The 22021-nt window shown below is 44.3% G+C and overlaps 49 non-coding genes across 49 annotated transcripts; all 49 read right to left on the bottom strand.

Moving 5' to 3' along the window:
- Positions 1-1877: 1877 nt before the first annotated feature.
- On the bottom strand, positions 1878-1959 carry trnas-gcu (transfer RNA serine (anticodon GCU)). The gene has a single exon. It is a non-coding gene; the product is annotated as a tRNA-Ser (tRNA).
- An 85-nt stretch (positions 1960-2044) lies between these two features.
- trnas-gcu (transfer RNA serine (anticodon GCU)) lies at positions 2045-2126 on the bottom strand. The gene has a single exon. It is a non-coding gene; the product is annotated as a tRNA-Ser (tRNA).
- Positions 2127-2317: 191 nt separating this feature from the next.
- trnas-gcu (transfer RNA serine (anticodon GCU)) lies at positions 2318-2399 on the bottom strand. Its single transcript has one exon. It is a non-coding gene; the product is annotated as a tRNA-Ser (tRNA).
- Positions 2400-2484: 85 nt separating this feature from the next.
- On the bottom strand, positions 2485-2566 carry trnas-gcu (transfer RNA serine (anticodon GCU)). The gene has a single exon. It is a non-coding gene; the product is annotated as a tRNA-Ser (tRNA).
- An 85-nt stretch (positions 2567-2651) lies between these two features.
- On the bottom strand, positions 2652-2733 carry trnas-gcu (transfer RNA serine (anticodon GCU)). The gene has a single exon. It is a non-coding gene; the product is annotated as a tRNA-Ser (tRNA).
- A 402-nt stretch (positions 2734-3135) lies between these two features.
- On the bottom strand, positions 3136-3217 carry trnas-gcu (transfer RNA serine (anticodon GCU)). The gene has a single exon. It is a non-coding gene; the product is annotated as a tRNA-Ser (tRNA).
- Positions 3218-3302: 85 nt separating this feature from the next.
- trnas-gcu (transfer RNA serine (anticodon GCU)) lies at positions 3303-3384 on the bottom strand. The gene has a single exon. It is a non-coding gene; the product is annotated as a tRNA-Ser (tRNA).
- A 384-nt stretch (positions 3385-3768) lies between these two features.
- trnas-gcu (transfer RNA serine (anticodon GCU)) lies at positions 3769-3850 on the bottom strand. The gene has a single exon. It is a non-coding gene; the product is annotated as a tRNA-Ser (tRNA).
- An 85-nt stretch (positions 3851-3935) lies between these two features.
- trnas-gcu (transfer RNA serine (anticodon GCU)) lies at positions 3936-4017 on the bottom strand. The gene has a single exon. It is a non-coding gene; the product is annotated as a tRNA-Ser (tRNA).
- An 85-nt stretch (positions 4018-4102) lies between these two features.
- trnas-gcu (transfer RNA serine (anticodon GCU)) lies at positions 4103-4184 on the bottom strand. Its single transcript has one exon. It is a non-coding gene; the product is annotated as a tRNA-Ser (tRNA).
- Positions 4185-4586: 402 nt separating this feature from the next.
- Positions 4587-4668, bottom strand: trnas-gcu (transfer RNA serine (anticodon GCU)). Its single transcript has one exon. It is a non-coding gene; the product is annotated as a tRNA-Ser (tRNA).
- Positions 4669-5238: 570 nt separating this feature from the next.
- On the bottom strand, positions 5239-5320 carry trnas-gcu (transfer RNA serine (anticodon GCU)). The gene has a single exon. It is a non-coding gene; the product is annotated as a tRNA-Ser (tRNA).
- Positions 5321-6325: 1005 nt separating this feature from the next.
- Positions 6326-6407, bottom strand: trnas-gcu (transfer RNA serine (anticodon GCU)). Its single transcript has one exon. It is a non-coding gene; the product is annotated as a tRNA-Ser (tRNA).
- Positions 6408-6492: 85 nt separating this feature from the next.
- On the bottom strand, positions 6493-6574 carry trnas-gcu (transfer RNA serine (anticodon GCU)). Its single transcript has one exon. It is a non-coding gene; the product is annotated as a tRNA-Ser (tRNA).
- An 85-nt stretch (positions 6575-6659) lies between these two features.
- On the bottom strand, positions 6660-6741 carry trnas-gcu (transfer RNA serine (anticodon GCU)). The gene has a single exon. It is a non-coding gene; the product is annotated as a tRNA-Ser (tRNA).
- An 85-nt stretch (positions 6742-6826) lies between these two features.
- Positions 6827-6908, bottom strand: trnas-gcu (transfer RNA serine (anticodon GCU)). The gene has a single exon. It is a non-coding gene; the product is annotated as a tRNA-Ser (tRNA).
- A 422-nt stretch (positions 6909-7330) lies between these two features.
- On the bottom strand, positions 7331-7412 carry trnas-gcu (transfer RNA serine (anticodon GCU)). Its single transcript has one exon. It is a non-coding gene; the product is annotated as a tRNA-Ser (tRNA).
- An 85-nt stretch (positions 7413-7497) lies between these two features.
- On the bottom strand, positions 7498-7579 carry trnas-gcu (transfer RNA serine (anticodon GCU)). The gene has a single exon. It is a non-coding gene; the product is annotated as a tRNA-Ser (tRNA).
- An 85-nt stretch (positions 7580-7664) lies between these two features.
- Positions 7665-7746, bottom strand: trnas-gcu (transfer RNA serine (anticodon GCU)). Its single transcript has one exon. It is a non-coding gene; the product is annotated as a tRNA-Ser (tRNA).
- An 85-nt stretch (positions 7747-7831) lies between these two features.
- On the bottom strand, positions 7832-7913 carry trnas-gcu (transfer RNA serine (anticodon GCU)). Its single transcript has one exon. It is a non-coding gene; the product is annotated as a tRNA-Ser (tRNA).
- An 83-nt stretch (positions 7914-7996) lies between these two features.
- trnas-gcu (transfer RNA serine (anticodon GCU)) lies at positions 7997-8078 on the bottom strand. The gene has a single exon. It is a non-coding gene; the product is annotated as a tRNA-Ser (tRNA).
- Positions 8079-9198: 1120 nt separating this feature from the next.
- Positions 9199-9280, bottom strand: trnas-gcu (transfer RNA serine (anticodon GCU)). Its single transcript has one exon. It is a non-coding gene; the product is annotated as a tRNA-Ser (tRNA).
- Positions 9281-9365: 85 nt separating this feature from the next.
- trnas-gcu (transfer RNA serine (anticodon GCU)) lies at positions 9366-9447 on the bottom strand. Its single transcript has one exon. It is a non-coding gene; the product is annotated as a tRNA-Ser (tRNA).
- An 83-nt stretch (positions 9448-9530) lies between these two features.
- Positions 9531-9612, bottom strand: trnas-gcu (transfer RNA serine (anticodon GCU)). The gene has a single exon. It is a non-coding gene; the product is annotated as a tRNA-Ser (tRNA).
- Positions 9613-10041: 429 nt separating this feature from the next.
- On the bottom strand, positions 10042-10123 carry trnas-gcu (transfer RNA serine (anticodon GCU)). Its single transcript has one exon. It is a non-coding gene; the product is annotated as a tRNA-Ser (tRNA).
- A 250-nt stretch (positions 10124-10373) lies between these two features.
- Positions 10374-10455, bottom strand: trnas-gcu (transfer RNA serine (anticodon GCU)). Its single transcript has one exon. It is a non-coding gene; the product is annotated as a tRNA-Ser (tRNA).
- A 402-nt stretch (positions 10456-10857) lies between these two features.
- trnas-gcu (transfer RNA serine (anticodon GCU)) lies at positions 10858-10939 on the bottom strand. Its single transcript has one exon. It is a non-coding gene; the product is annotated as a tRNA-Ser (tRNA).
- Positions 10940-11341: 402 nt separating this feature from the next.
- trnas-gcu (transfer RNA serine (anticodon GCU)) lies at positions 11342-11423 on the bottom strand. Its single transcript has one exon. It is a non-coding gene; the product is annotated as a tRNA-Ser (tRNA).
- Positions 11424-11508: 85 nt separating this feature from the next.
- trnas-gcu (transfer RNA serine (anticodon GCU)) lies at positions 11509-11590 on the bottom strand. The gene has a single exon. It is a non-coding gene; the product is annotated as a tRNA-Ser (tRNA).
- Positions 11591-12142: 552 nt separating this feature from the next.
- On the bottom strand, positions 12143-12224 carry trnas-gcu (transfer RNA serine (anticodon GCU)). The gene has a single exon. It is a non-coding gene; the product is annotated as a tRNA-Ser (tRNA).
- A 250-nt stretch (positions 12225-12474) lies between these two features.
- On the bottom strand, positions 12475-12556 carry trnas-gcu (transfer RNA serine (anticodon GCU)). The gene has a single exon. It is a non-coding gene; the product is annotated as a tRNA-Ser (tRNA).
- Positions 12557-13439: 883 nt separating this feature from the next.
- Positions 13440-13521, bottom strand: trnas-gcu (transfer RNA serine (anticodon GCU)). Its single transcript has one exon. It is a non-coding gene; the product is annotated as a tRNA-Ser (tRNA).
- Positions 13522-13771: 250 nt separating this feature from the next.
- trnas-gcu (transfer RNA serine (anticodon GCU)) lies at positions 13772-13853 on the bottom strand. Its single transcript has one exon. It is a non-coding gene; the product is annotated as a tRNA-Ser (tRNA).
- A 250-nt stretch (positions 13854-14103) lies between these two features.
- trnas-gcu (transfer RNA serine (anticodon GCU)) lies at positions 14104-14185 on the bottom strand. The gene has a single exon. It is a non-coding gene; the product is annotated as a tRNA-Ser (tRNA).
- Positions 14186-14587: 402 nt separating this feature from the next.
- On the bottom strand, positions 14588-14669 carry trnas-gcu (transfer RNA serine (anticodon GCU)). The gene has a single exon. It is a non-coding gene; the product is annotated as a tRNA-Ser (tRNA).
- A 402-nt stretch (positions 14670-15071) lies between these two features.
- Positions 15072-15153, bottom strand: trnas-gcu (transfer RNA serine (anticodon GCU)). Its single transcript has one exon. It is a non-coding gene; the product is annotated as a tRNA-Ser (tRNA).
- Positions 15154-15405: 252 nt separating this feature from the next.
- Positions 15406-15487, bottom strand: trnas-gcu (transfer RNA serine (anticodon GCU)). The gene has a single exon. It is a non-coding gene; the product is annotated as a tRNA-Ser (tRNA).
- Positions 15488-15570: 83 nt separating this feature from the next.
- On the bottom strand, positions 15571-15652 carry trnas-gcu (transfer RNA serine (anticodon GCU)). The gene has a single exon. It is a non-coding gene; the product is annotated as a tRNA-Ser (tRNA).
- A 323-nt stretch (positions 15653-15975) lies between these two features.
- trnas-gcu (transfer RNA serine (anticodon GCU)) lies at positions 15976-16057 on the bottom strand. Its single transcript has one exon. It is a non-coding gene; the product is annotated as a tRNA-Ser (tRNA).
- A 906-nt stretch (positions 16058-16963) lies between these two features.
- trnas-gcu (transfer RNA serine (anticodon GCU)) lies at positions 16964-17045 on the bottom strand. Its single transcript has one exon. It is a non-coding gene; the product is annotated as a tRNA-Ser (tRNA).
- An 85-nt stretch (positions 17046-17130) lies between these two features.
- trnas-gcu (transfer RNA serine (anticodon GCU)) lies at positions 17131-17212 on the bottom strand. Its single transcript has one exon. It is a non-coding gene; the product is annotated as a tRNA-Ser (tRNA).
- A 250-nt stretch (positions 17213-17462) lies between these two features.
- Positions 17463-17544, bottom strand: trnas-gcu (transfer RNA serine (anticodon GCU)). Its single transcript has one exon. It is a non-coding gene; the product is annotated as a tRNA-Ser (tRNA).
- A 250-nt stretch (positions 17545-17794) lies between these two features.
- trnas-gcu (transfer RNA serine (anticodon GCU)) lies at positions 17795-17876 on the bottom strand. Its single transcript has one exon. It is a non-coding gene; the product is annotated as a tRNA-Ser (tRNA).
- Positions 17877-18265: 389 nt separating this feature from the next.
- Positions 18266-18347, bottom strand: trnas-gcu (transfer RNA serine (anticodon GCU)). The gene has a single exon. It is a non-coding gene; the product is annotated as a tRNA-Ser (tRNA).
- Positions 18348-19082: 735 nt separating this feature from the next.
- Positions 19083-19164, bottom strand: trnas-gcu (transfer RNA serine (anticodon GCU)). Its single transcript has one exon. It is a non-coding gene; the product is annotated as a tRNA-Ser (tRNA).
- A 1280-nt stretch (positions 19165-20444) lies between these two features.
- Positions 20445-20526, bottom strand: trnas-gcu (transfer RNA serine (anticodon GCU)). Its single transcript has one exon. It is a non-coding gene; the product is annotated as a tRNA-Ser (tRNA).
- A 250-nt stretch (positions 20527-20776) lies between these two features.
- Positions 20777-20858, bottom strand: trnas-gcu (transfer RNA serine (anticodon GCU)). Its single transcript has one exon. It is a non-coding gene; the product is annotated as a tRNA-Ser (tRNA).
- A 250-nt stretch (positions 20859-21108) lies between these two features.
- trnas-gcu (transfer RNA serine (anticodon GCU)) lies at positions 21109-21190 on the bottom strand. The gene has a single exon. It is a non-coding gene; the product is annotated as a tRNA-Ser (tRNA).
- An 83-nt stretch (positions 21191-21273) lies between these two features.
- Positions 21274-21355, bottom strand: trnas-gcu (transfer RNA serine (anticodon GCU)). Its single transcript has one exon. It is a non-coding gene; the product is annotated as a tRNA-Ser (tRNA).
- Positions 21356-22021: the final 666 nt, after the last annotated feature.

The raw sequence follows: 22021 nt of genomic DNA on the forward strand, positions 1-22021 counted from the left end.
TCTGGCTAGCATATTAAAATATACATTTTATGATGTAATATATATTCTCTTCATTCCATCTTTAGGACATGACACGGCAGCTCAGTAGGTTATTTCCAAACATAAAATTTAACTTGTATGTAATTGGTTATGAAGGGTATTGTGATATTGAATTATTTAGATAATGCAGTTATGAATCTCACGTAATTGTGTAATATTCGGTACATGTCATCTGTCGGGATGAACGCGTTATGAAAGAATGTTGTCGTTTGTTCTGATGGGCCGTGCGCCAACTGATGCTCCTCGCCCATTGGCTGAATGGCGGCCTGCAGTGCCGCCTCTTGACCTTTTCGGTAATAGGACGAATATGACAATTATGGAAAAGATCTGTTGATTCAGTTCACGTATCCTCTCATTGGCATGGAACCAAAACCTTATTTGCGGCCTCTGTACTATTATTTGTACTCAAGTTGCTCTCCCGCTTCATGGTAGCGTTTTATCAATTCTCAGAACGAGTAGCTAATTACAGGGAATAATTTAAAAACTGTATCAATCTGTTTTAGTGCCAGCATATCAACTTTTGTTAGCATTTTCTCAAGGAACTACTACCGACTACTGGACCAGATGTAGAATTTGTATCAATCTCCCTTAGCGCTATAAGTTTGCATAAGTTATGTTAGCATTTGAGCTGCTCTCGTTCAAAATAGTACCTGACCACAGGACACGATATTAAATCCATTTCTGCTTTTAAATGCTCTTTCTTGCACTGTAGATTTTGTTTATTTTGTCCCTTCTTTTTAATTACTTTTAAGCTGTCTTCTATTTTTCTCTTTATTTTTAGATGCTTAGAATCATGTGAAGCACATTGAGTTACGTCGTGTATGAAATGCACCATATAAATAAATTTGCTTTGCTTCAATCAATTAAAAAAATCATGAAAAAGAACGTGTTTGCTGAAAATGTTAGTTTTTTTTCTCTTTGTCTGTGGAGATTCTCAAGCATCCAGTTCATAGTATAATCCACCAAGGTTGACTGACTCAAGACAACCATACTCTTCTTTGATGTGGAACTTGCCCCTCGCAGGTTTACAAATAAATAAGCATGAGAGGGTTTGAATGTTCCTCTTTGCGTCACTGGTTTTCAATTACAGTGGCTGCAGTTGTCTCCCACGTGGCTGAAACAAAAGGGATGAGGCGGCCGCTTCGATCGTGAAGATGATCCCGTGGACGTCATGAGGTCGGACAGCGGCTTTTATTACTTCTCGGTAAATAAATTAAAAATGAAAAGAAGTGTGACCAGAAAACGGGTTAACACGCCGCCGGACCCAACATTCCCGACCTTCGTGTTTACACGGGAAAAGTCCTGAGTCACAGCAGCGCAGTAACGGGGGGAATACAAAATGCCACCTCAGCCAAATGTTGGTATGTTCCAGGCGAAGATAGACGCCGCGCATCACCCGCCGCACACATTTGCACAATGATGCGTGTCAATGGAGGCCTTTATGAGCCGCCCAGTGGGGGAATTAGGCCGTCAATGGGAGCGACTAAGCCGCGGGATGACTTGCGTCCTCGCTGTTTGTTTTGACCCGGGCCTCGTTTACGTCGCAGCGCCCGTGTGACACATCCATCGAGTCACAACACTGGACAGAGAAGAGAAAAATAAAAACTTTTGTCGACGGCGCTTCTGCTTTCATTCGCTGGAACAACAAACAAAAGGCGCCACGAACAAAGCATTTCTTGTACTCGCTTGGCCCCGTTCGGATCGCTCGCAATGGATGAGCAGTCCATCTCCTTTACCTCTCGGCCACCTCATCACTTATGGGGTCGAAGTGGGGTTCGGGTTTCAAAGTAGGGTTTCAAGACGGGCTTGGTGTTACGACACAACATAAGACTAAATATCGACGAGGATGGGATTCGAACCCACGCGTGCAGAGCACAATGGATTAGCAGTCCATCGCCTTAACCTCTCGGCCACCTCATCACTTATGAGGTGGAAGTGGGATTCGGGTTTCAAAGTAGGGTTTCAAGAGGGGCTTGGTGTTACGACACAACATAAGACTAAATATCGACGAGGATGGGATTCGAACCCACGCGTGCAGAGCACAATGGATTAGCAGTCCATCGCCTTAACCTCTCGGCCACCTCATCACTTATGGGGTCGAAGTGGGGTGCGGGTTTCAAAGTAGGGTTTAGGTTTTATAGTGTTCCAAAGTAGGGTAAGGGTTTTAAAAGTAAGGTTTGGGTTTCAAAGTAGTTTTTTAAAGTGGAGTTCGAGTTTCAAAGTGGGGTTCGGGTTTCAAGACGGGCTTGGTGTTACGACACAACATAAGACTAAACATCGACGAGGATGGGATTCGAACCCACGCGTGCAGAGCACAATGGATTAGCAGTCCATCGCCTTAACCTCTCGGCCACCTCATCACTTATGGGGTCAACGTGGGGTTCGGGTTTCAAAGTAGGGTTTCAAGACGGGCTTGGTGTTACGACACAACATAAGACTAAATATCGACGAGGATGGGATTCGAACCCACGCGTGCAGAGCACAATGGATTAGCAGTCCATCGCCTTAACCTCTCGGCCACCTCATCACTTATGGGGTCAAAGTGGGGTTCGGGTTTCAAAGTAGGGTTTCAAGAGGGGCTTGGTGTTACGACACAACATAAGACTAAATATCGACGAGGATGGGATTCGAACCCACGCGTGCAGAGCACAATGGATTAGCAGTCCATCGCCTTAACCTCTCGGCCACCTCATCACATACTGTCTGAAAAGGGTAAGGCTTTCAAAGTAGGTTTTAAAAGTAGGGTTTCGGGTTTTAAAGTAGAGTTTCAAAGTTGGGTTAGGTTTTCAGAAGAGGGTTTTTGGTTTAGAGTTGGTTTTGGGTTTCAAAGTAGTGTTTCAAATGAGGGTGAAGGTTTCCAAGTATGGTTTCAAAGGGTTAGGGTTTCAAAAAATCTGGTTTCAAAACAGGGTTCGAGTTTCAAAGTAGAGTTTAGGTTTTATAGTAGTGTTCCAAAGTAGGGTTAGGGTTTTAAAAGTAAGGTTTGGGTTTCAAAGTCGTTTTTTAAAGTGGAGTTCGAGTTTCAAAGTGGGGTTCGGGTTTCAAAGTCGGGTTTCAAGACGGCTTGGTGTTACGACACAACATAAGACTAAATATCGACGAGGATGGGATTCGAACCCACGCGTGCAGAGCACAATGGATTAGCAGTCCATCACCTTAACCTCTCGGCCACCTCATCACTTATGGGGTCGAAGTGGGGTTCGGGTTTCAAAGTAGGGTTTCAAGAGGGGCTTGGTGTTACGACACAACATAAGACTAAATATCGACGAGGATGGGATTCGAACCCACGCGTGCAGAGCACAATGGATTAGCAGTCCATCGCCTTAACCTCTCGGCCACCTCATCACATACTGTCTGAAAAGGGTAAGGCTTTCAAAGTAGGTTTTAAAAGTAGGGTTTCGGGTTTTAAAGTAGAGTTTCAAAGTTGGGTTAGGTTTTCAGAAGAGGGTTTTTGGTTTAGAGTTGGGTTTGGGTTTCAAAGTAGTGTTTCAAATGAGGGTTAAGGTTTCCAAGTATGGTTTAAAAGGGTTAGGGTTTCAAAAAATCTGGTTTCAAAACAGGGTTCGGGTTTCAAAGCAGAGTTTAGGTTTTATTGTAGTGTTCCAAAGTAGGGTTAGGGTTTTAAAAGTAAGGTTTGGGTTTCAAAGTAGTTTTTTAAAGTGGAGTTCGAGTTTCAAAGTAGGGTTTCAAGACGGGCTTGGTGTTACGACACAACATAAGACTAAACATCGACGAGGATGGGATTCGAACCCACGCGTGCAGAGCACAATGGATTAGCAGTCCATCGCCTTAACCTCTCGGCCACCTCATCACTTATGGGGTCAACGTGGGGTTCGGGTTTCAAAGTAGGGTTTCAAGACGGGCTTGGTGTTACGACACAACTTAAGACTAAATATCGACGAGGATGGGATTCGAACCCACGTGTGCAGAGCACAATGGATTAGCAGTCCATCGCCTTAACCTCTCGGCCACCTCATCACTTATGGGGTCAAAGTGGGGTTCGGGTTTCAAAGTAGGGTTTCAAGAGGGGCTTGGTGTTACGACACAACATAAGACTAAATATCGACGAGGATGGGATTCGAACCCACGCGTGCAGAGCACAATGGATTAGCAGTCCATCGCCTTAACCTCTCGGCCACCTCATCACATACTGTCTGAAAAGGGTAAGGCTTTCAAAGTAGGTTTTAAAAGTAGGGTTTCGGGTTTTAAAGTAGAGTTTCAAAGTTGGGTTAGGTTTTCAGAAGAGGGTTTTTGGTTTAGAGTTGGGTTTGGGTTTCAAAGTAGTGTTTCAAATGAGGGTTAAGGTTTCCAAGTATGGTTTAAAAGGGTTAGGGTTTCAAAAAATCTGGTTTCAAAACAGGGTTCGGGTTTCAAAGCAGAGTTTAGGTTTTATTGTAGTGTTCCAAAGTAGGGTTAGGGTTTTAAAAGTAAGGTTTGGGTTTCAAAGTAGTTTTTTAAAGTGGAGTTCGAGTTTCAAAGTGGGGTTCGGGTTTCAAAGTCGGGTTTCAAGATGGCTTGGTGTTACGACACAACATAAGACTAAATATCGACGAGGATGGGATTCGAACCCACGCGTGCAGAGCACAATGGATTAGCAGTCCATCGCCTTAACCTCTCGGCCACCTCATCACATACTGTCTGAAAAGGGTAAGGCTTTCAAAGTAGGTTTTAAAAGTAGGGTTTCGGGTTTTAAAGTAGAGTTTCACAGTTGGGTTAGGTTTTCAGAAGAGGGTTTTTGGTTTAGAGTTGGGTTTGGGTTTCAAAGTAGTGTTTCAAATGAGGGTTAAGGTTTCCAAGTATGGTTTCAAAGGGTTAGGGTTTCAAAAAATCTGGTTTCAAAACAGGGTTCGAGTTTCAAAGTAGAGTTTAGGTTTTATAGTAGTGTTCCAAAGTAGGGTTAGGGTTTTAAAAGTAAGGTTTGGGTTTCAAAGTAGTTTTGTAAAGTGGAGTTCGAGTTTCGAAGTAGGGTTCGGGTTTCAAAGTCGGGTTTCAAGAAGGGCTTGGTGTTACGACACAACATAAGACTAAATATCGACAAGGATGGGATTCGAACCCACGTGTGCAGAGCACAATGGATTAGCAGTCCATCGCCTTAACCTCTCGGTCACCTCATCACCTATGGGCTCAAAGTGGGGTTCGGGTTTCGAAGTAGGGTTTCAAGATGGGCTTGGTGTTACAACACAACATAAGACTAAACATCGACGAGGATGGGATTCGAACCCACACGTGCAGAGCACAATGGATTAGCAGTCCATCGCCTTAACCTCTCGGCCACCTCATCACTTATGAGGTAGAAGTGGGATTCGTGTTCCAAAGTAGGGTTAGGGTTTTAAAAGTAAGGTTTGGGTTTCAAAGTAGTTTTTTAAGTGGAGTTCGAGTTTCAAAGTAGGGTTTCGGGTTAAAAAGTAGAGTTTCAAAGTTGGGTTAGGTTTTCAGAAGAGGGTTTTTGGTTTAGAGTTGGGTTTGGGTTTCAAAGTAGTGTTTCAAATGAGGGTTAAGGTTTCCAAGTATGGTTTAAAAGGGTTAGGGTTTCAAAAAATCTGGTTTCAAAACAGGGTTCGGGTTTCAAAGCAGAGTTTAGGTTTTATTGTAGTGTTCCAAAGTAGGGTTAGGGTTTTAAAAGTAAGGTTTGGGTTTCAAAGTAGTTTTTTAAAGCGGAGTTCGAGTTTCAAAGTGGGGTTCGGGTTTCAAAGTCCGGTTTCAAGACGGGCTTGGTGTTACGACACAACATAAGACTAAATATCGACGAGGATGGGATTCGAACCCACGCGTGCAGAGCACAACGGATTAGCAGTCCATCGCCTTAACCTCTCGGCCACCTCATCACTTATGAGGTAGAAGTGGGATTCGTGTTCCAAAGTAGGGTTAGGGTTTTAAAAGTAAGGTTTGGGTTTCAAAGTAGTTTTTTAAGTGGAGTTCGAGTTTCAAAGTAGGGTTTCGGGTTAAAAAGTAGAGTTTCAAAGTTGGGTTAGGTTTTCAGAAGAGGGTTTTTGGTTTAGAGTTGGGTTTGGGTTTCAAAGTAGTGTTTCAAATGAGGGTGAAGGTTTCCAAGTATGGTTTCAAAGGGTTAGGGTTTCAAAAAATCTGGTTTCAAAACAGGGTTCGAGTTTCAAAGTAGAGTTTAGGTTTTATAGTAGTGTTCCAAAGTAGGGTTAGGGTTTTAAAAGTAAGGTTTGGGTTTCAAAGTCGTTTTTTAAAGTGGAGTTCGAGTTTCAAAGTGGGGTTCGGGTTTCAAAGTCGGGTTTCAAGACGGCTTGGTGTTACGACACAACATAAGACTAAATATCGACGAGGATGGGATTCGAACCCACGCGTGCAGAGCACAATGGATTAGCAGTCCATCGCCTTAACCTCTCGGCCACCTCATCACCTATGGGCTCAAAGTGGGGTTCGGGTTTCGAAGTAGGGTTTCAAGATGGGCTTGGTGTTACAACACAACATAAGACTAAACATCGACGAGGATGGGATTCGAACCCACGCGTGCAGAGCACAATGGATTAGCAGTCCATCGCCTTAACCTCTCGGCCACCTCATCACTTATGGGGTCAACGTGGGGTTCGGGTTTCAAAGTAGGGTTTCAAGACGGGCTTGGTGTTACGACACAACATAAGACTAAACATCGACGAGGATGGGATTCGAACCCACGCGTGCAGAGCACAATGGATTAGCAGTCCATCGCCTTAACCTCTCGGCCACCTCATCACTTATGGGGTCAACGTGGGGTTCGGGTTTCAAAGTAGGGTTTCAAGACGGGCTTGGTGTTACGACACAACATAAGACTAAACATCGACGAGGATGGGATTCGAACCCACACGTGCAGAGCACAATGGATTAGCAGTCCATCGCCTTAACCTCTCGGCCACCTCATCACTTATGAGGTAGAAGTGGGATTCGTGTTCCAAAGTAGGGTTAGGGTTTTAAAAGTAAGGTTTGGGTTTCAAAGTAGTTTTTTAAGTGGAGTTCGAGTTTCAAAGTAGGGTTTCGGGTTAAAAAGTAGAGTTTCAAAGTTGGGTTAGGTTTTCAGAAGAGGGCTTGTGGTTGAGAGTTGGGTTTGGGTTTCAAATTAGTGTTTCAAACGAGGGTTACGGTTTCCAAGTATGGTTTAAAAGGGTTAGGGTTTCAAAAAATCTGGTTTCAAAACAGGGTTCGGTTTTCAAAGTTGAGTTTTTGTTCCATAGTTGGGTTTGGGTTTTAAAAGTAAGGTTTTGGTTTCAAAGTGGAGTCCGTGTTTGGTCTCAAAGTCGGGTTTCAAGACGGGCTTGGTGTTATGACACAACATAAGACTAAATATCGACGAGGATGGGATTCGAACCCACGTGTGCAAAGCACAATGGATTAGCAGTCCATCGCCTTAACCTCTCGGCCACCTCATCACTTATGGGGTCAACGTGGGGTTCGGGTTTCAAAGTAGGGTTTCAAGAGGGGCTTGGTGTTACGACACAACATAAGACAAAACATCGACGAGGATGGGATTCGAACCCACGCGTGCAGAGCACAATGGATTAGCAGTCCATCGCCTTAACCTCTCGGCCACCTCATCACTTATGGGGTCAACGTGGGGTTCGGGTTTCAAAGTAGGGTTTCAAGACGGGCTTGGTGTTACAACACAACATAAGACTAAATATCGACGAGGATGGGATTCGAACCCACGTGTGCAAAGCACAATGGATTAGCAGTCCATCGCCTTAACCTCTCGGCCACCTCATCACTTATGGGGTCAACGTGGGGTTCGGGTTTCAAAGTAGGGTTTCAAGACGGGCTTGGTGTTACGACACAACATAAGACTAAATATCGACGAGGATGGGATTCGAACCCACGCGTGCAGAGCACAATGGATTAGCAATCCATCGCCTTAACCTCTCGGCCACCTCATCACATATGGGCTGAGAAGGGTAAGGCTTTCAAAGTAGGGTTTCAAGACGGGCTTGGTGTTACGACACAACATAAGACTAAATATCGACGAGGATGGGATTCGAACCCACGCGTGCAGAGCACAATGGATTAGCAGTCCATCGCCTTAACCTCTCGGCCACCTCATCACTTATGGGGTCGAAGTGGGGTTCGGGTTTCAAAGTAGGGTTTCAAGAGGGGCTTGGTGTTACGACACAACATAAGACAAAACATCGACGAGGATGGGATTCGAACCCACGCGTGCAGACCACAATGGATTAGCAGTCCTTTGCCTTAACCTCTCGGCCACCTCATCACTTATGAGGTAGAAATGGGATTCGTGTTCCAAAGTAGGGTTAGGGTTTTAAAAGTAAGGTTTGGGTTTCAAAGTAGTTTTTTAAGTGGAGTTCGAGTTTCAAAGTAGGGTTTCGGGTTAAAAAGTAGAGTTTCAAAGTTGGGTTAGGTTTTCAGAAGAGGGTTTTTGGTTTAGAGTTGGGTTTGGGTTTCAAAGTAGTGTTTCAAATGAGGGTTAAGGTTTCCAAGTATGGTTTAAAAGGGTTAGGGTTTCAAAAAATCTGGTTTCAAAACAGGGGTCGGGTTTCAAAGCAGAGTTTAGGTTTTATTGTAGTGTTCCAAAGTAGGGTTAGGGTTTTAAAAGTAAGGTTTGGGTTTCAAAGTCGTTTTTTAAAGTGGAGTTCGAGTTTCAAAGTGGGGTTCGGGTTTCAAAGTCGGCTTGGTGTTACGACACAACATAAGACTAAATATCGACGAGGATGGGATTCGAACCCACGCGTGCAGAGCACAACGGATTAGCAGTCCATCGCCTTAACCTCTCGGCCACCTCATCACTTATGAGGTAGAAGTGGGATTCGTGTTCCAAAGTAGGGTTAGGGTTTTAAAAGTAAGGTTTGGGTTTCAAAGTAGTTTTTTAAGTGGAGTTCGAGTTTCAAAGTAGGGTTTCGGGTTAAAAAGTAGAGTTTCAAAGTTGGGTTAGGTTTTCAGAAGAGGGCTTGTGGTTGAGAGTTGGGTTTGGGTTTCAAATTAGTGTTTCAAACGAGGGTTACGGTTTCCAAGTATGGTTTAAAAGGGTTAGGGTTTCAAAAAATCTGGTTTCAAAACAGGGTTCGGTTTTCAAAGTTGAGTTTTTGTTCCCTAGTTGGGTTTGGGTTTTAAAAGTAAGGTTTTGGTTTCAAAGTGGAGTTCGTGTTTGGTCTCAAAGTCGGGTTTCAAGACGGGCTTGGTGTTATGACACAACATAAGACTAAATATCGACGAGGATGGGATTCGAACCCACGTGTGCAAAGCACAATGGATTAGCAGTCCATCGCCTTAACCTCTCGGCCACCTCATCACTTATGGGGTCAACGTGGGGTTCGGGTTTCAAAGTAGGGTTTCAAGACGGGCTAGGTGTTACGACACAACATAAGACAAAACATCGACGAGGATGGGATTCGAACCCACGCGTGCAGAGCACAATGGATTAGCAATCCATCGCCTTAACCTCTCGGCCACCTCATCACATATGGGCTGAGAAGGGTAAGGCTTTCAAAGTAGGGTTTCAAGACGGGCTTGGTGTTACGACACAACATAAGACTAAATATCGACGAGGATGGGATTCGAACCCACGCGTGCAGAGCACAATGGATTAGCAGTCCATCGCCTTAACCTCTCGGCCACCTCATCACTTATGAGGTAGAAGTGGGATTCGTGTTCCAAAGTAGGGTTAGGGTTTTAAAAGTAAGGTTTGGGTTTCAAAGTAGTTTTTTAAGTGGAGTTCGAGTTTCAAAGTAGGGTTAGGTTTTCAGAAGAGGGTTTTTGGTTTAGAGTTGGGTTTGGGTTTCAAAGTAGTGTTTCAAATGAGGGTTAAGGTTTCCAAGTATGGTTTAAAAGGGTTAGGGTTTCAAAAAATCTGGTTTCAAAACAGGGTTCGGGTTTCAAAGCAGAGTTTAGGTTTTATTGTAGTGTTCCAAAGTAGGGTTAGGGTTTTAAAAGTAAGGTTTGGGTTTCAAAGTAGTTTTTTAAAGTGGAGTTCGAGTTTCAAAGTGGGGTTCGGGTTTCAAAGTCCGGTTTCAAGACGGGCTTGGTGTTACGACACAACATAAGACTAAGTATCGACGAGGATGGGATTCGAACCCACGCGTGCAGAGCACAATGGATTAGCAGTCCATCGCCTTAACCGCTCGGCCACCTCATCACTTATGGGGTCAACGTGGGATTCGGGTTTCAAAGTACGGTTTCAAGACGGGCTTGGGGTTGTGACACAACATAAGACTAAATATCGACAAGGATGGGATTCGAACCCACGCGTGCAGAGCACAACGGATTAGCAATCCATCGCCTTAACCTCTCGGCCACCTCATCACATATGGGCTGAGAAGGGTAAGGCTTTCAAAGTAGGGTTTCAAGACGGGCTTGGTGTTACGACACAACATAAGACTAAATATCGACGAGGATGGGATTCGAACCCACGCGTGCAGAGCACAATGGATTAGCAGTCCATCGCCTTAACCTCTCGGCCACCTCATCACATACTGTCTGAAAAGGGTAAGGCTTTCAAAGTAGGTTTTAAAAGTAGGGTTTCGGGTTTTAAAGTAGAGTTTCAAAGTTGGGTTAGGTTTTCAGAAGAGGGTTTTTGGTTTAGAGTTGGGTTTGGGTTTCAAAGTAGTGTTTCAAATGAGGGTTAAGGTTTCCAAGTATGGTTTAAAAGGGTTAGGGTTTCAAAAAATCTGGTTTCAAAACAGGGTTCGGGTTTCAAAGCAGAGTTTAGGTTTTATTGTAGTGTTCCAAAGTAGGGTTAGGGTTTTAAAAGTAAGGTTTGGGTTTCAAAGTAGTTTTTTAAAGTGGAGTTCGAGTTTCAAAGTGGGGTTCGGGTTTCAAAGTCGGGTTTCAAGACGGCTTGGTGTTACGACACAACATAAGACTAAATATCGACGAGGATGGGATTCGAACCCACGCGTGCAGAGCACAATGGATTAGCAGTCCATCGCCTTAACCTCTCGGCCACCTCATCACATACTGTCTGAAAAGGGTAAGGCTTTCAAAGTAGGTTTTAAAAGTAGGGTTTCGGGTTTTAAAGTTGAGTTTCAAAGTTGGGTTAGGTTTTCAGAAGAGGGTTTTTGGTTTAGAGTTGGGTTTGGGTTTCAAAGTAGTGTTTCAAATGAGGGTTAAGGTTTCCAAGTATGGTTTAAAAGGGTTAGGGTTTCAAAAAATCTGGTTTCAAAACAGGGTTCGGGTTTCAAAGCAGAGTTTAGGTTTTATTGTAGTGTTCCAAAGTAGGGTTAGGGTTTTAAAAGTAAGGTTTGGGTTTCAAAGTAGTTTTTTAAAGTGGAGTTCGAGTTTCAAAGTGGGGTTCGGGTTTCAAAGTCGGGTTTCAAGACGGCTTGGTGTTACGACACAACATAATACTAAATATCGACGAGGATGGGATTCGAACCCACGCGTGCAGAGCACAATGGATTAGCAGTCCATCGCCTTAACCTCTCGGCCACCTCATCACTTATGAGGTGGAAGTGGGATTCGGGTTTCAAAGTAGGGTTTCAAGAGGGGCTTGGTGTTACGACACAACATAAGACTAAATATCGACGAGGATGGGATTCGAACCCACGCGTGCAGAGCACAATGGATTAGCAGTCCATCGCCTTAACCTCTCGGCCACCTCATCACATACTGTCTGAAAAGGGTAAGGCTTTCAAAGTAGGTTTTAAAAGTAGGGTTTCGGGTTTTAAAGTAGAGTTTCAAAGTTGGGTTAGGTTTTCAGAAGAGGGTTTTTGGTTTAGAGTTGGGTTTGGGTTTCAAAGTAGTGTTTCAAATGAGGGTTAAGGTTTCCAAGTATGGTTTCAAAGGGTTAGGGTTTCAAAAAATCTGGTTTCAAAACAGGGTTCGAGTTTCAAAGTAGAGTTTAGGTTTTATAGTAGTGTTCCAAAGTAGGGTTAGGGTTTTAAAAGTAAGGTTTGGGTTTCAAAGTAGTTTTGTAAAGTGGAGTTCGGGTTTCAAAGTCGGGTTTCAAGAAGGGCTTGGTGTTACGACACAACATAAGACTAAATATAGACGAGGATGGGATTTGAACCCACGTGTGCAGAGCACAATGGATTAGCAGTCCATCGCCATAACCTCTCGGCCACCTCATCACTTATGGGGGTCGAAGTGGGGTTCGGGTTTCAAAGTAGGGTTTCAAGAGGGGCTTGGTGTTACGACACAACATAAGACTAAATATCGACGAGGATGGGATTCGAACCCACGCGTGCAGAGCACAATGGATTAGCAGTCCATCGCCTTAACCTCTCGGCCACCTCATCACATATGGGCTGAGAAGGGTAAGGCTTTCAAAGTAGGGTTTCAAGACGGGCTTGGTGTTACGACACAACATAAGACTAAATATCGACGAGGTTGGGATTCGAACCCACGCGTGCAGAGCACAATGGATTAGCAGTCCATCGCCTTAACCTCTCGGCCACCTCATCACTTATGAGGTGGAAGTGGGATTCGGGTTTCAAAGTAGGGTTTCAAGAGGGGCTTGGTGTTACGACACAACATAAGACTAAATATCGACGAGGATGGGATTCGAACCCACGCGTGCAGAGCACAATGGATTAGCAGTCCATCGCCTTAACCTCTCGGCCACCTCATCACATATGGGCTGAAAAGGGTAAGGCTTTCAAAGTAGGTTTTAAAAGTAGGGTTTCGGGTTTTAAAGTAGAGTTTCAAAGTTGGGTTCGGTTTTCAGAAGAGGGTTTTTGGTTTAGAGTTGGTTTTGGGTTTCAAAGTAGTGTTTCAAATGAGGGTGAAGGTTTCCAAGTATGGTTTCAAAGGGTTAGGGTTTCAAAAAATCTGGTTTCAAAACAGGGTTCGAGTTTCAAAGTAGAGTTTAGGTTTTATAGTAGTGTTCCAAAGTAGGGTTAGGGTTTTAAAAGTAAGGTTTGGGTTTCAAAGTCGTTTTTTAAAGTGGAGTTCGAGTTTCAAAGTGGGGTTCGGGTTTCAAAGTAGGGTTTCAAGACGGGCTTGGTGTTACGACACAACATAAGACTAAACATCGACGAGGATGGGATTCGAACCCACGCATGCAGAGCACAACGGATTAGCAGTCCATCGCCTTAACCTCTCGGCCACCTCATCACTTATGAGGTAGAAGTGGGATTCGTGTTCCAAAGTAGGGTTAGGGTTTTAAAAGTAAGGTTTGGGTTTCAAAGTAGTTTTTTAAGTGGAGTTCGAGTTTCAAAGTAGGGTTTCGGGTTAAAAAGTAGAGTTTCAAAGTTGGGTTAGGTTTTCAGAAGAGGGCTTGTGGTTGAGAGTTGGGTTTGGGTTTCAAATTAGTGTTTCAAACGAGGGTTACGGTTTCCAAGTATGGTTTAAAAGGGTTAGGGTTTCAAAAAATCTGGTTTCAAAACAGGGTTCGGTTTTCAAAGTTGAGTTTTTGTTCCCTAGTTGGGTTTGGGTTTTAAAAGTAAGGTTTTGGTCTCAAAGTCGGGTTTCAAGACGGGCTTGGTGTTATGACACAACATAAGACTAAATATCGACGAGGATGGGATTCGAACCCACGTGTGCAAAGCACAATGGATTAGCAGTCCATCGCCTTAACCTCTCGGCCACCTCATCACTTATGGGGTCAACGTGGGATTCGGGTTTCAAAGTACGGTTTCAAGACGGGCTTGGGGTTGTGACACAACATAAGACTAAATATCGACAAGGATGGGATTCGAACCCACGCGTGCAGAGCACAACGGATTAGCAATCCATCGCTTTAACCTCTCGGCCACCTCATCACATATGGGCTGAGAAGGGTAAGGCTTTCAAAGTAGGGTTTCAAGACGGGCTTGGTGTTACGACACAACATAAGACTAAATATCGACGAGGATGGGATTCGAACCCACGCGTGCAGAGCACAATGGATTAGCAGTCCATCGCCTTAACCTCTCGGCCACCTCATCACTTATGGGGTCGAAGTGGGGTTCGGGTTTCAAAGTAGGGTTTCAAGACGGGCTTGGGGTTGTGACACAACATAAGACTAAATATCGACAAGGATGGGATTCGAACCCACACGTGCAGAGCACAACGGATTAGCAATCCATCGCCTTAACCTCTCGGCCACCTCATCACATTAGGGCTGAAAAGGGTAAGGCTTTCAAAGTAGGGTTTCAAGACGGGCTTGGTGTTACGACACAACATAAGACTAAATAACGACGAGGATGGGATTCGAACCCACGCGTGCAGAGCACAATGGATTAGCAGTCCATCGCCTTAACCTCTCGGCCACCTCATCACATACTGTCTGAAAAGGGTAAGGCTTTCAAAGTAGGTTTTAAAAGTAGGGTTTCGGGTTTTAAAGTAGAGTTTCAAAGTTGGGTTAGGTTTTCAGAAGAGGGTTTTTGGTTTAGAGTTGGGTTTGGGTTTCAAAGTAGTGTTTCAAATGAGGGTTAAGGTTTCCAAGTATGGTTTAAAAGGGTTAGGGTTTCAAAAAATCTGGTTTCAAAACAGGGTTCGGGTTTCAAAGCAGAGTTTAGGTTTTATTGTAGTGTTCCAAAGTAGGGTTAGGGTTTTAAAAGTAAGGTTTGGGTTTCAAAGTAGTTTTTTAAAGTGGAGTTCGAGTTTCAAAGTGGGGTTCGGGTTTCAAAGTCGGGTTTCAAGACGGCTTGGTGTTACGACACAACATAAGACTAAATATCGACGAGGATGGGATTCGAACCCACGCGTGCAGAGCACAATGGATTAGCAGTCCATCGCCTTAACCTCTCGGCCACCTCATCACATACTGTCTGAAAAGGGTAAGGCTTTCAAAGTAGGTTTTAAAAGTAGGGTTTCGGGTTTTAAAGTAGAGTTTCAAAGTTGGGTTAGGTTTTCAGAAGAGGGTTTTTGGTTTAGAGTTGGGTTTGGGTTTCAAAGTAGTGTTTCAAATGAGGGTTAAGGTTTCCAAGTATGGTTTCAAAGGGTTAGGGTTTCAAAAAATCTGGTTTCAAAACAGGGTTCGGGTTTCAAAGCAGAGTTTAGGTTTTATTGTAGTGTTCCAAAGTAGGGTTAGGGTTTTAAAAGTAAGGTTTGGGTTTCAAAGTAGTTTTTTAAAGTGGAGTTCGAGTTTCAAAGTGGGGTTCGGGTTTCAAAGTCGGGTTTCAAGACGGCTTGGTGTTACGACACAACATAAGACTAAATATCGACGAGGATGGGATTCGAACCCACGCGTGCAGAGCACAATGGATTAGCAGTCCATCGCCTTAACCTCTCGGCCACCTCATCACTTATGAGGTGGAAGTGGGATTCGGGTTTCAAAGTAGGGTTTCAAGAGGGGCTTGGTGTTACGACACAACATAAGACTAAATATCGACGAGGATGGGATTTGAACCCACGTGTGCAGAGCACAATGGATTAGCAGTCCATCGCCATAACCTCTCGGCCACCTCATCACTTATGGGGTCGAAGTGGGGTTCGGGTTTCAAAGTAGGGTTTCAAGAGGGGCTTGGTGTTACGACACAACATAAGACTAAATATCGACGAGGATGGGATTCGAACCCACGCGTGCAGAGCACAATGGATTAGCAGTCCATCGCCTTAACCTCTCGGCCACCTCATCACATATGGGCTGAGAAGGGTAAGGCTTTCAAAGTAGGGTTTCAAGACGGGCTTGGTGTTACGACACAACATAAGACTAAATATCGACGAGGATGGGATTCGAACCCACGCGTGCAGAGCACAATGGATTAGCAGTCCATCGCCTTAACCTCTCGGCCACCTCATCACTTATGAGGTAGAAGTGGGATTCGTGTTCCAAAGTAGGGTTAGGGTTTTAAAAGTAAGGTTTGGGTTTCAAAGTAGTTTTGTAAAGTGGAGTTCGGGTTTCAAAGTCGGGTTTCAAGAAGGGCTTGGTGTTACGACACAACATAAGACTAAATATAGACGAGGATGGGATTTGAACCCACGTGTGCAGAGCACAATGGATTAGCAGTCCATCGCCATAACCTCTCGGCCACCTCATCACTTATGGGGTCGAAGTGGGGTTCGGGTTTCAAAGTAGGGTTTCAAGAGGGGCTTGGTGTTACGACACAACATAAGACTAAATGTCGACGAGGATGGGATTCGAACCCACGCGTGCAGAGCACAATGGATTAGCAGTCCATCGCCTTAACCTCTCGGCCACCTCATCACATATGGGCTGAAAAGGGTAAGGCTTTCAAAGTAGGTTTTAAAAGTAGGGTTTCGGGTTTTAAAGTCGAGTTTCAAAGTTGGGTTCGGTTTTCAGAAGAGGGTTTTTGGTTTAGAGTTGGTTTTGGGTTTCAAAGTAGTGTTTCAAATGAGGGTGAAGGTTTCCAAGTATGGTTTCAAAGGGTTAGGGTTTCAAAAAATCTGGTTTCAAAACAGGGTTCGAGTTTCAAAGTAGAGTTTAGGTTTTATAGTAGTGTTCCAAAGTAGGGTTAGGGTTTTAAAAGTAAGGTTTGGGTTTCAAAGTCGTTTTTTAAAGTGGAGTTCGAGTTTCAAAGTGGGGTTCGGGTTTCAAAGTCGGGTTTCAAGACGGCTTGGTGTTACGACACAACATAAGACTAAATATCGACGAGGATGGGATTCGAACCCACGCGTGCAGAGCACAACGGATTAGCAGTCCATCGCCTTAACCTCTCGGCCACCTCATCACTTATGAGGTAGAAGTGGGATTCGTGTTCCAAAGTAGGGTTAGGGTTTTAAAAGTAAGGTTTGGGTTTCAAAGTAGTTTTTTAAGTGGAGTTCGAGTTTCAAAGTAGGGTTTCGGGTTAAAAAGTAGAGTTTCAAAGTTGGGTTAGGTTTTCAGAAGAGGGCTTGTGGTTGAGAGTTGGGTTTGGGTTTCAAATTAGTGTTTCAAACGAGGGTTACGGTTTCCAAGTATGGTTTAAAAGGGTTAGGGTTTCAAAAAATCTGGTTTCAAAACAGGGTTCGGTTTTCAAAGTTGAGTTTTTGTTCCCTAGTTGGGTTTGGGTTTTAAAAGTAAGGTTTTGGTTTCAAAGTGGAGTTCGTGTTTGGTCTCAAAGTCGGGTTTCAAGACGGGCTTGGTGTTATGACACAACATAAGACTAAATATCGACGAGGATGGGATTCGAACCCACGTGTGCAAAGCACAATGGATTAGCAGTCCATCGCCTTAACCTCTCGGCCACCTCATCACTTATGGGGTCAACGTGGGGTTCGGGTTTCAAAGTAGGGTTTCAAGACGGGCTAGGTGTTACGACACAACATAAGACAAAACATCGACGAGGATGGGATTCGAACCCACGCGTGCAGAGCACAATGGATTAGCAATCCATCGCCTTAACCTCTCGGCCACCTCATCACTTATGGGGTCAACGTGGAATTCGGGTTTCAAAGTACGGTTTCAAGACGGGCTTGGGGTTGTGACACAACATAAGACTAAATATCGACAAGGATGGGATTCGAACCCACGCGTGCAGAGCACAACGGATTAGCAATCCATCGCCTTAACCTCTCGGCCACCTCATCACATATGGGCTGAGAAGGGTAAGGCTTTCAAAGTAGGGTTTCAAGACGGGCTTGGTGTTACGACACAACATAAGACTAAATATCGACGAGGATGGGATTCGAACCCACGCGTGCAGAGCACAATGGATTAGCAGTCCATCGCCTTAACCTCTCGGCCACCTCATCACTTATGGGGTCGAAGTGGGGTTCGGGTTTCAAAGTAGGGTTTCAAGACGGGCTTGGGGTTGTGACACAACATAAGACTAAATATCGACAAGGATGGGATTCGAACCCACGCGTGCAGAGCACAACGGATTAGCAATCCATCGCCTTAACCTCTCGGCCACCTCATCACATTAGGGCTGAAAAGGGTAAGGCTTTCAAAGTAGGGTTTCAAGACGGGCTTGGTGTTACGACACAACATAAGACTAAATATCGACGAGGATGGGATTCGAACCCACGCGTGCAGAGCACAATGGATTAGCAGTCCATCGCCTTAACCTCTCGGCCACCTCATCACATACTGTCTGAAAAGGGTAAGGCTTTCAAAGTAGGTTTTAAAAGTAGGGTTTCGGGTTTTAAAGTAGAGTTTCAAAGTTGGGTTAGGTTTTCAGAAGAGGGTTTTTGGTTTAGAGTTGGGTTTGGGTTTTAAAGTAGTGTTTCAAATGAGGGTTAAGGTTTCCAAGTATGGTTTAAAAGGGTTAGGGTTTCAAAAAATCTGGTTTCAAAACAGGGTTCGGGTTTCAAAGCAGAGTTTAGGTTTTATTGTAGTGTTCCAAAGTAGGGTTAGGGTTTTAAAAGTAAGGTTTGGGTTTCAAAGTAGTTTTTTAAAGTGGAGTTCGAGTTTCAAAGTGGGGTTCGGGTTTCAAGACGGCTTGGTGTTACGACACAACATAAGACTAAATATCGACGAGGATGGGATTCGAACCCACGCGTGCAGAGCACAATGGATTAGCAGTCCATCGCCTTAACCTCTCGGCCACCTCATCACATACTGTCTGAAAAGGGTAAGGCTTTCAAAGTAGGTTTTAAAAGTAGGGTTTCGGGTTTTAAAGTAGAGTTTCAAAGTTGGGTTAGGTTTTCAGAAGAGGGTTTTTGGTTTAGAGTTGGGTTTGGGTTTCAAAGTAGTGTTTCAAATGAGGGTTAAGGTTTCCAAGTATGGTTTCAAAGGGTTAGGGTTTCAAAAAATCTGGTTTCAAAACAGGGTTCGAGTTTCAAAGTAGAGTTTAGGTTTTATAGTAGTGTTCCAAAGTAGGGTTAGGGTTTTAAAAGTAAGGTTTGGGTTTCAAAGTAGTTTTGTAAAGTGGAGTTCGAGTTTCGAAGTAGGGTTCGGGTTTCAAAGTCGGGTTTCAAGAAGGGCTTGGTGTTACGACACAACATAAGACTAAATATAGACGAGGATGGGATTTGAACCCACGTGTGCAGAGCACAATGGATTAGCAGTCCATCGCCATAACCTCTCGGCCACCTCATCACTTATGGGGTCGAAGTGGGGTTCGGGTTTCAAAGTAGGGTTTCAAGAGGGGCTTGGTGTTACGACACAACATAAGACTAAATATCGACGAGGATGGGATTCGAACCCACGCGTGCAGAGCACAATGGATTAGCAGTCCATCGCCTTAACCTCTCTGCCACCTCATCACATATGGGCTGAGAAGGGTAAGGCTTTCAAAGTAGGGTTTCAAGACGGGCTTGGTGTTACGACACAATATAAGACTAAATATCGACGAGGATGGGATTCGAACCCACGCGTGCAGAGCACAATGGATTAGCAGTCCATCGCCTTAACCTCTCGGCCACCTCATCACTTATGAGGTGGAAGTGGGATTCGGGTTTCAAAGTAGGGTTTCAAGAGGGGCTTGGTGTTACGACACAACATAAGACTAAATATCGACGAGGATGTGATTCGAACCCACGCGTGCAGAGCACAATGGATTAGCAGTCCATCGCCTTAACCTCTCGGCCACCTCATCACATATGGGCTGAAAAGGGTAAGGCTTTCAAAGTAGGTTTTAAAAGTAGGGTTTCGGGTTTTAAAGTAGAGTTTCAAAGTTGGGTTAGGTTTTCAGAAGAGGGTTTTTGGTTTAGAGTTGGTTTTGGGTTTCAAAGTAGTGTTTCAAATGAGGGTGAAGGTTTCCAAGTATGGTTTCAAAGGGTTAGGGTTTCAAAAAATCTGGTTTCAAAACAGGGTTCGAGTTTCAAAGTAGAGTTTAGGTTTTATAGTAGTGTTCCAAAGTAGGGTTAGGGTTTTAAAAGTAAGGTTTGGGTTTCAAAGTCGTTTTTTAAAGTGGAGTTCGAGTTTCAAAGTGGGGTTCGGGTTTCAAAGTCGGGTTTCAAGACGGCTTGGTGTTACGACACAACATAAGACTAAATATCGACGAGGATGGGATTCGAACCCACGCGTGCAGAGCACAACGGATTAGCAGTCCATCGCCTTAACCTCTCGGCCACCTCATCACTTATGAGGTAGAAGTGGGATTCGTGTTCCAAAGTAGGGTTAGGGTTTTAAAAGTAAGGTTTGGGTTTCAAAGTAGTTTTTTAAGTGGAGTTCGAGTTTCAAAGTAGGGTTTCGGGTTAAAAAGTAGAGTTTCAAAGTTGGGTTAGGTTTTCAGAAGAGGGTTTTTGGTTTAGAGTTGGGTTTGGGTTTCAAAGTAGTGTTTCAAATGAGGGTTAAGGTTTCCAAGTATGGTTTAAAAGGGTTAGGGTTTCAAAAAATCTGGTTTCAAAACAGGGTTCGGGTTTCAAAGCAGAGTTTAGGTTTTATTGTAGTGTTCCAAAGTAGGGTTAGGGTTTTAAAAGTAAGGTTTGGGTTTCAAAGTAGTTTTTTAAAGTGGAGTTCGAGTTTCAAAGTGGGGTTCGGGTTTCAAAGTCCGGTTTCAAGACGGGCTTGGTGTTACGACACAACATAAGACTAAGTATCGACGAGGATGGGATTCGAACCCACGCGTGCAGAGCACAATGGATTAGCAGTCCATCGCCTTAACCTCTCGGTCACCTCATCACCTATGGGCTCAAAGTGGGGTTCGGGTTTCAAAGTAGGGTTTCAAGATGGGCTTGGTGTTACGACACAACATAAGACTAAACATCGACGAGGATGGGATTCGAACCCACGTGTGCAGAGCACAATGGATTAGCAGTCCATCGCCTTAACCGCTCGGCCACCTCATCACTTATGGGGTCAACGTGGGATTCGGGTTTCAAAGTACGGTTTCAAGACGGGCTTGGGGTTGTGACACAACATAAGACTAAATATCGACAAGGATGGGATTCGAACCCACGCGTGCAGAGCACAACGGATTAGCAATCCATCGCCTTAACCTCTCGGCCACCTCATCACATATGGGCTGAGAAGGGTAAGGCTTTCAAAGTAGGGTTTCAAGACGGGCTTGGTGTTACGACACAACATAAGACTAAATATCGACGAGGATGGGATTCGAACCCACGCGTGCAGAGCACAATGGATTAGCAGTCCATCGCCTTAACCTCTCGGCCACCTCATCACTTATAGGGTCGAAGTGGGGTTCGGGTTTCAAAGTAGGGTTTCAAGACGGGCTTGGGGTTGTGACACAACATAAGACTAAATATCGACAAGGATGGGATTCGAACCCACGCGTGCAGAGCACAACGGATTAGCAATCCATCGCCTTAACCTCTCGGCCACCTCATCACATTAGGGCTGAAAAGGGTAAGGCTTTCAAAGTAGGGTTTCAAGACGGGCTTGGTGTTACGACACAACATAAAACTAAATATCGACGAGGATGGGATTCGAACCCACGCGTGCAGAGCACAATGGATTAGCAATCCATCGCCTTAACCTCTCGGCCACCTCATCACATATGGGCTGAGAAGGGTAAGGCTTTCAAAGTAGGGTTTCAAGACGGGCTTGGTGTTACGACACAACATAAGACTAAATATCGACGAGGATGGGATTCGAACCCACGTGTGCAGAGCACAATGGATTAGCAGTCCATCGCCTTAACCTCTCGGCCACCTCATCTCGCTTGTGGGTATCAGGGTTAGGGTTTCAAAAGGTTATGGTTTCAAAGTAGGGCGGTCAAGGGGGTTCCAGGACAGGGTTCATGCTCCAACACAAAACTGAATGCCACCTCATCTCACTTGTGGTTAACAGGGTTAGGGTTTCAAAGTAGGGCTTTAAAACAGGATTAGGGTTTCAAAGTAGGGTTTTGAAACAGGTATAGGGTTTCAAAACAGTGTTGGGCTTTCACATTCGGGTTTGTAAACAGGGTTTGGTTTTCAAGTTGGGTTTCAAAACAGGGTTGGCGTTTCAACGTAGGGTTTCAAAACAGTGTTCGGGTTTTAAAGTAGGGTTTCCAGAGTGTTTAGGGTTTCAAATTATTATTCACGACTTCAAAGAGTTTTAAGTTCGGTGTTAGGTGACGCAAAATGCGTATCAGTTTCACTTTCAGGGATTTCACTTAAGTTTTTCTAATTAGCATACCAACTGTTAACATGTTAGCATTTGATCAAGTATCTGATGCAAATTTGGCTTTCTTTGACCTTTACATGTTGCAACCTTATTTGATCATGCTAACTGTTAGATTTTGATCAATTCTCAATCCAAATCCTCCGCAAAGGCACAACAAGCAGCTCATAAAATCCTCATCGTGATTTCATTTGCACCTGCTAATTGTTAGCATTCCAT

Source organism: Phycodurus eques, chromosome 13, assembly GCF_024500275.1.
Source record: "Phycodurus eques isolate BA_2022a chromosome 13, UOR_Pequ_1.1, whole genome shotgun sequence".
Classification (NCBI taxonomy): Eukaryota; Metazoa; Chordata; class Actinopteri; order Syngnathiformes; family Syngnathidae; genus Phycodurus; species Phycodurus eques.